Source organism: Pantherophis guttatus, chromosome 2, assembly GCF_059756535.1.
Source record: "Pantherophis guttatus breed Tessera chromosome 2, ASM5975653v1, whole genome shotgun sequence".
In the NCBI taxonomy this organism is placed as follows: domain Eukaryota; kingdom Metazoa; phylum Chordata; class Lepidosauria; order Squamata; family Colubridae; genus Pantherophis; species Pantherophis guttatus.
The window spans coordinates 177,472,639-177,481,788 of NC_142064.1; positions in this window are offsets into that span (position 1 = coordinate 177,472,639).

Genomic DNA, 9,150 nt, shown 5'->3' on the forward strand with positions numbered 1-9,150 from the left:
CCTTCCCCTGTTGCTAAGGCACCCAGGTTTTTGTCGAAGGAGAAAGAAACAGACTCGGTGTGTGGAAAGAAAAAAAAAACATAAAAAGAAACAACAGTAAACAACCATGCAATAATACAATGATATGAGTGACCAGATTGAAAAGACCAGGGTGGGGCTGGCTGCTGTCTCCACTCAACGAGAAGGGGCGTATCAGGTAGGACCAACGCCCCTTCTCCCTTGAGGGTGGAGACAGCAGCCAGACGTGGGACATACCAAAGATCACTGTCCCAATTCACGGGCAGGAATAGTCTGGGCCGAATACCCCTCCCGAGTGACAACACCTTGAAACACACGCCTCCCAAAATCCGCCTCCGCCGAGGCAAACTTATCTAACTTATAATGTCTAATAAAGGGCGAAGGAGACGTCCAAGTTGCCGCCCTGCAGATCTCGTCCAAGGAAGCCTTCGAGGTCCAAGCCGCCGTGGTCGCAGCACTTCTGGTAGAATGGGCTGTGACAGAAGCAGGAGGAGGTAACGACCAGAGTTCGTATGCCGTTGTAATCGTCGAACGGATCCAACGCCCCACCGTGGAGGAAGTTACTCTTTGACCTAAGGAAGATGGTAGAAAGGAAACAAACAGTGATTCTGTCCGCCGAATATCAGCTGTCCTCCGGAGGTAGAGGGTCAGAGCCCGGCGGACATCCAACATGTGTAAACGGCTCTCCACCGGATCGGAAGGAGAAGGATAGAAATCTGGCAAGACCAGTTCCTGCAAACGATGAAATGGAGAGTTAATCTTAGTCACAAATGTCGGATCCAATCTAAGGACCACTCGATCTTCATGAAAAACACACAAATTGTTTCTAATGGACAATGCTGCTAATTCTGAAATTCGACGCGCCGACGTAATAGCAACCAAAAAGGACACCTTGCCAGACAATAAACGCAAGCTGACCGAATCAAGAGGCTCGTATGGTGACCCCATAAGGGAGTCCAGCACGAGAGGAAGATCCCAAGAGGGATACCGATGTAGAACAGGTGGGCAGAGGTTAGTTGCACCTCGGAGGAAACGCCGAATCAGAGGTCGCTGAGACAATGAATGTATGGAATTATACGTTAGGATGGAGGAGATTGCCACAACCTGTCTCCTAAGGGTATTAGGAGACAGACCTTTGTCCAATCCCGACTGAAGGAATCGAAGAACTTGCAAGACGGAAGATTGAAGTGGAGAAAAACCTTGGGATGAACACCACAAGGAAAAAGCTCTCCAAGTAGCCAAATAAATCCGTTCTGTCGATGCTCGCCTGGAGGCCTGGATGGTATGGATCACGTCAGAGGGGATGTGGTCCCGCTGCATAGCTGCCCACTCAACCGCCAAGCGGTCAGCTGAAGCCACTGAGGCTCCGGATGTACAATCGTCCTTTGGCTGAGACAATCCGGGGAACACGGAATCTTCCAAGGAGGAGACACTGACAGATGCATGAGGTCTGCAAACCATGACCTCCTCGGCCAATGTGGAGCCACCAGAATGATCTCCGCCTGCTCCAGCAGTAGCTTCCGAATCACCCTTGGAATGAGGGGAATTGGAGGGAAGGCGTACAGCAGACCTTGCGGCCAAGGGGAGCGCAAAGCATCCACAGCTTCCGCTTGATGGGAAGGGAAGCGGGAGAAGAAACGAGGCAACTGGTTGTTCTGAGGTGAGGCAAAGAGGTCTATCTGCGGGCTCCCAAAATGAGCTGCTATCCTCCGGAATAGGAGCGGGTGAAGGCTCCATTCTCCGTGGTCCAAGTGCTGGCGACTCAGCCAGTCCGCTGTCACGTTCGAGACACCTGATATATGGTCCGCTTTCAAGGAGGCCAGATGCCTCTCTGCCCAAAGACCTAGTCTCTTTGCTTCCCGCATCAACAAGAGCGACCTGGTACCGCCCTGGCGATTGACGTGCGCCTTGGCCGAGGTGTTGTCGGTCAAAATCAGCACGTGTTCGCCGGACAGTAGATGTTGAAAGGCCCGAAGAGCCAGGTAAATTGCCCTCAGCTCTAACCAATTGATGCTGCGGGCACCTTCCACAGGGGACCAGGTCCCTTGTGCGAAGTGAGTCCCGCAGTGAGCCCCCCAGCCGGATTTGCTGGCGTTGGAAGTCACCATTACCCGCTGGGGTTCTAGGAACAGACAGCCCTTGGAGAGAGCAGGAGATGTCCACCAGCGAAGGGATGACCGCACTCCCCGTGGAACTGTCATCTTGATCCAGGAGGATCCCTTGCCCGCTTTCTGAAAAGGTAAAAGGAACCATTGAAGGTCTCTAAGATGTAATCTGGCCCATGGGACAATGGAGATGGCCGAGACCATCTTTCCTAGTAGCCTGGAAAGAAACAGAGGGGAAACCCTCCTCTCCCCCATGAGCTTAGCTACCATGGATTTCAAGGCCGCCTGTCTGTCTGGGGACAGGAAAACTCTACCTTGTGACGAGTCAATAATAGCCCCCAAATGGAGAATCCTAGTAGAGGGCGTTAGGTGGCTCTTCTCTAAGTTAACAGAGAAGCCGTGTGATGCCAGTGTCTGAATCGTGAGAAAAAGATCCGACATGGCCTGCTGATGAGAAGATGACATAATAAGGATATCATCCAGATAGCACTGGAGACGAACGGCTTGAAGCCTGAGATGGGCCGCTAAGGCCGCCAAAATCTTGGTGAAACTACGGGGTGCAGAGGAAAGACCGAAGGGTAATGCCCTATATTGGTAGTGGGCCCCAGCATAGTAAAATCGAAGAAATCGCCTATGAGAAGGGTGAATGGGGATATGGAGGTAAGCCTCCGTGAGATCTATTGAACAGAGGAGATCGCCCCTTCGTACGCCGGCCAGAATTGAAGACAAAGATTGCATTTTGAACCTTCTATAGACCACAAACCGGTTCAATCGTTTAAGGTCCAGAATCGGTCTCCACCCCCCCGATGACTTAGGGACTAGGAAGACCCTAGAATAGAACCCCTGTCCCACCTGGTCGCGAGGAACCCGCTGAATAGCCCTAATGGCCAACAGATGGCTTACCGCCGAGTCCATGCGGGCTCGACGATCAGCCAAGTGGGAAAGAGGACATCGGATAAAAGACAAGGAGGGATGGAAATAAATTCAATGGCCAGTCCAGATGAAATGGAGGCCCGGACCCAGCAATCCGAAGTAGTACCCTCCCAAGCATTGGCGAAGAGGCCCAATCGTCTGCCAATGGGAGGATCCCCTGTACTACTAATGCCGACGATGGATGGAACGACCCCCTCCCCCTCGAAAGGGCCGCTGGGGACCAAAATTCTTCCCCCTAGCTGGTCTCTCCTGAAAATTCCTCTGCCTAAAATTTAAAGGCCCAGGATAGAAATTACCCGTGTTTCTGTGGGGACCCATTCCCCCTTCCGACGGACGGAATTGAGGACGAGGAGGGTAAGGAAAAACCCGAGGTTCCCCCCTACGGAAAACAGCTGGCAAGACTTTTCTCTTATCTTTGGTCTCTACGAGAAACTTGTCCAGGTGCTCGCCAAACAGTTTTGATCCTGAAAAAGGCACTGAAATCAGGCGCCATTTATGCCTCGCATCAGCTTGCCAATGGCGAAGCCACACTAAATGGCGGGCCGCAATGGAAGAGGCCAGAGACTTTGCTGCGAATCGAGTGGCATGCAAGGTGGCATCTGCCGAAAACTGTACTGCAGCAATGATTTTATTCAAGTCCTATTTCAATCTGGGGTCCTCAGAAGACATCTTTTCCTGTAATTGTTTAAGCCACAGGATAGTTGTCCGATTAAAAAATGATGCGGTGGATGCAGATTTAATGGCCCAAGCTGCACCTAGGTGGGCCCTCTGAAGAACCTGTTCTGCTCTACGCTCCTCAGGGCGAAGACCCTCTTCTGGATTACCAGGAATGGCAGAGGAAGAGAGCAATGCAGCAACAGGAGCGTCAACTGAGGGAACCTGAAGCAGTGACTCCAGGTCCGAAGACACAATGAAGTTTCTTTTGTCAGTGGAAGTTAGCACCGGGACCGAGGAGGGAGCAGACCACTGCTTCTGGATGACCTCCAGGAAAAGCGGAGGCGTGGGAATGGCTGTCACTGCCTTAGGTTGCTCGGCAAACAAGGGATTCAAAGAACCCGCAGATGGAGGAGGCTCTGGCAGCGAAGAGGGACCCAGTTGAGCTGTATTCACCGCCTTAAACAACAATGATTTAAAGAGAGACTGGGGAAAAAGGCCCGTGAATGCTGGTTGATCAGGGGGCAAACCCTCATCCTCCGAGAGCTCTGGCTCCTGGGGCTTCATGTTCACATCCTTGGAGTGATCACTGACCCCAGAAACAGATGGCGAATCTGAGCCTGCTAGGGAAATGGCATCATCCATATCAAACCCAGTCAAAGATTCTGCCTGTTCTAAAGGGGCCAAGCGAGTGGGAGCAGGTCCCGAAGTCGGATTGAAATGGGTAGACAACGACTGATGTACAGCAACAGAAATCATTCATTGAATGTCTTCCGGCTGCCAATTCACCGGAGGTGGACCTGGAGCCGGGCCGGCCTCCGAAGAGGCGCGGACCGGAGCAGAAGTGACAGAAGGATGGATCATTTGGGAAAAGGGGGTGCTAGACCCCACCGCAGAACGAACCCCCGCCAAGGGAGCTGATCCCCAAACTTCTGCTGAATCTACGGACATTGGAAAGTCCTGCAAGGATCTTTGATCCGGAGTCAACGAAACTTCTCGCCTCAAGTCCTCAGAGGGATCTCTGGCTGACCTACATAATGGGGCTTCATTAACACCTTGGCTTTTTTGACGCCTCAATGGGAGGTTTTCCATGGGTCTTAAGCCCCTTGGAAGACAGTGAGGGTCGCCTGGTGGAAGCAGTGGTTCGCCCCCCGTTGTCTGGGGCTTGAATCTGGCTTTCACGCAAGGAAGCCTCTGATTGTTGGCGGACTGTGGCCTTACGGCCATGCCTAGATTTGGATTGAGCCTTAGGCATGACTAATAAAAAGAAACAGCCAACCACCAGATAGATCAAAGAGGGGAATTAAGATCCCACTGAGAGCAGGCAAATCACCAGGTCAGCCAATAGGACTAGAGAGGGCAGTAATGTCTACAGAGCTAGCCAGAAAGGAGCCCCTTTATAATGGCCAAAACAAGGCCCCAAGCACAGAGAAATCTACTGCTGAGGGAGAGGCTTAGTAGGCCTGCAGACTCCACCCTCCTCTCAAAATGGCAGCTCAACTAATGACAGGAAGTGCTCGAGCTCTCTTGCTACAAAATGGCGCCCAGAGGACGACCGTTAGAGCGCGAGACTCTTCAGCGAGGCAATTCGCTCTGCTCCAAGCTGCTGGAAGAGGAGCCGGCGAGGAGAAGCTAAAGCGGCAGAGGGGTAGCTAAGGGCACTCCCGATGCCGAAAAACTCGCCCAGGTAGGAAAACAGCCCTTTTTAAGTAAAGCCAACAAGCGGCTAAGGCAGGGAGCGCACCGCTCCGCTCTAATTACCAGCGCCAAACAGCTAAGCTAACGAAACAGCTGCCGCAACTCCGATCACAAGATTAGAGCCCTCAGAAGACTCCGTGGTATGCAGGGGCTTCGAAAGCCAGCCAGAGAGGAGGAATAGCGAGAGCCGACAAGCGGCTAAATTGGGGCAGCGCAAAAACTCCGCAATAATTAGTGCAGTCAAAGGACTGTTGAAGCCAATGTGGAGGAGGGGGCGCGAGGCTCCACAGGCTACAAAGGCCAGGTAACTGCGGTTAATTAATTATAATAGGGCAAGAAACTGCCCCTACCCCCCAAAAGGGGAAGCGGAAGGCTCCACCAGAATTTTTACTAACCCTTTTAGTGGATGTTGATCTCAGCTGAAAGAAGGAAACAATTCAGAAGCTCACAAGAAGCTGCTGAAATTCAGGTTCACTGAAAAAATTCAACAGGCTAGAGAATAGTCAATAGGGAAACCAAGGTCAAAAACACACAGAATCAATCAGATAGAAATATAACCCTAACTTCGATAGGAGATAGAGAACACTTTCCACACAACTGTCCAGTCTGATGACTGAGCAAAAAACTGGGTGCCTTAGCAACAGGGGAAGGATTTAAGAAGATTTACAGGCTCAGTCCAACCTCTGACCAATGAGCACAACCCACGTCTGGCTGCTGTCTCCACCCTCAAGGGAAAAGAGGTTTTTTGAACAAGAACTTAAATTAATAATTTAGCCATGTTGTTTTATGATCAGTGTTATACGAATACCATCCACAACACATAATTCATTGAGATAAATGATTCTGGCATAAAGAAATGGTGGCCTACAAGTAACTCTCAAGATTGTCATCACATCATAAGGCAATTTTTGCAGGACACTTTTTTTTTCTGAAAAGAACCAGCACAAACTTATTTTCTTTATTGAACAAGGTAGTTCATACATCCAGGACATCATTGCATATTATGAGAGATGAAATGAATTCATGTGATTAGAAAGAAATGTATTGCAAATGCCAGATGCTGAAAATAGTAAAATATTCATGTGTCTCACAGGCTGGTGCTTTGCTTGTAATCACAGCTATCTAAATTATAGGAAATAGAGCATGTGTAGCAATCTTCGTTGCTATTTTTAAGCAAGCAAAATTAGATGAAGTATCTTGCAAGCTGGAGTTTGAAGGAAGATTAGACTTCAATATTCAATTACAAAAATATATCCTATGTTTATTGATTCCTTAAGAATATTATCAAAAGATCCATGTCTTCACTCCTAATTCTATGCCAAAAGCTACTCTTCCAGGTTTTCACTTGAAACAACAAAAGAGAAAGAAGATAGAAATGAATTTATGTGATATCATCAAAAAGGCCAGAGGGACTGGATCAATGCTAAACTCTGACAGAGTTATGAAAAGCTGTTCACAGAGCCATTCCTTAGTTACATTTCAAACAATGATGTAACTGTCACTAGAAATAGAATGCATGTTTGCCTGAGTTGATCTGTGATATTACAGAAATTGTTGGACATGCCCTTGACAAAAATAATATATTTAATAAAAACAATTCAGAAAGTAAACATGAACATTACAAAGTACAATTTTGGATCTGGCAATTGTTATGAAAGTTGTGCAATTTGATTAGCAGTCATAGTACCTTTCATGCATTTGCATCAATGTAAGTTTATTCAATCAGGAAAATTATTCATTTGTGTTAGGGACAATTTTTTTCCTTTCAAAAGGTTGAGAAGGGCAATAGGGGATTTACTAATTCAAGAATGACATGGTTGAATATATTAAAATGACACAAACTTTGGGTGCAAGTGATTATGTATTGTTAGAGTTCTTGATTTTAACAATGTTTGAAAAAAAATATCAAGCAGAAGCTCTGGATTTTAGAAAGGTAAATTTTAACAAAGTAGGATAATCTTTGTTTTTAATTCGGTCCTATGAAACTTTGAAAGAATCTATGAAGATTTGTTTCTCATACTGTTTTTGTAATTACACTCCGTGCCACATGAATCTGACTTTCATTCAGAACCAATAAAATATCAGTAAGAATTATTTTCTCTCTCTGCCCTTTTTTTTTTCATTTATTTGATTTTTTTTTCAAATAGCAGTACACAAGTGTAGTATTAATGGTAATCGACTGACCAATGGCCATGAATTCTGGAATGCATTCAAAAGAGTGCACTAACTATAAAAGGTATAAAAGTATAAAAGATATACTTTTTCTATGAGCATTGAAGGTTTGCGGAATAAGCAATAAGACATTAAACATCCACTTCAGTTTTTTATACAGGAACATGAAATAATGAATTGTGTTATATTTAATATGTTGGTAACAGTAATTTTTTCAGAATATTTCTGTAATCCTTTTACATAAAGAATAACTGGAATCCTCCATATCCTAATATTCATATCCATTTACAATTTAGATGAGAATTTGGATGTCATTATTCTCTTTTTTGCTGGCTAAGCTAATCTTATTTACAATCTTATATACACAATTGCACACATTAAAATGAAATTCTGATGCCCTGCTCTCTCTCTCTCTCTCTCAAAAAAAAAAAAAAAAGAATATCAGCCACCAAACAATGTCACCATCCCAACAACAACAACAACAACAATAACAACAACAACATAGCAGCAGCAATATTTTCTCTAGCTTCTCTTGGAGTGAAAAAAAATAAAATCAATAATAAAATCCCATCATTGTTCCTGAGATATATCATTACTTCTCACACAATCCCATAAAAAGGATCTTCAGTGAAAATAAGGTATGAGTGTAGTAACAACAAATCACTCTCTACACAATTTTACCAGCTTCTCATATCGGATAATATTCAGAAATTCTGACTTGACAATGAACCTATTAATCCCAGAATCCAAGTACCCAATACTCTGTCCATCTCAGCACAAAATTTAGTTTACAACTCCATGGATTGATATGATCAGATTATTAAATCAATAAAGATTCTGTTCTGTTCTAGTCTAGTCTGTCAATGGAAGACTTTGAATCATGGACAAGCTGAGTTAAGTGCTTGTATTTTACCTCAAGTGAGTTACAATTGTATCACTACCTCAAAGTTCACCTAGGTCTTTATTTTTAAATTTTGGTAAACTACTGCTGAACTCTTCCCAATAACATAGCAGAAAATAAATCTATCCCCTCCACCACAAAGTGGTGGGTTAAGATTTTTGTGAAACTAGCATACTTGTATTTTGCAAAATAACAACAACAAAAACCTTCAATTTCCAAAAAATGTTAAACTAAAATATGAACAAATGAACAAACTCTCCTATTCTAGAACTCTTATTGGGAAGAGTTCATCATGAAAGTGGTTTACAAAATTTAAAAATAAAGAACTTGGGGAACTTTGAGGTAATAATCCAACACTTGTTGTAGATCAATAGGCTTAAGAAGGGATTCTCCATTGTCTAATTGGTTTTCATGATTAATAGTCTATTTCTAGGTTCTTTAGGGAATCTTATTGCTTTTCCATCCAGCTACAAACTCAGGAAGAATTTGGCATTTATAGTTCACTATGGGCCAGAAAGGAAGGGATTAATTCATGCAAGGTTGCAGACTGTTTCCTAATGGAAAAAAAATATTAATTTTAGATACCCACATCTTTCATAACTGAAGATTTGGAATATGTCTTGAGAAATCTCTATTAAGTGGTGTAGGAAATTTCTAGATTTTTAAATA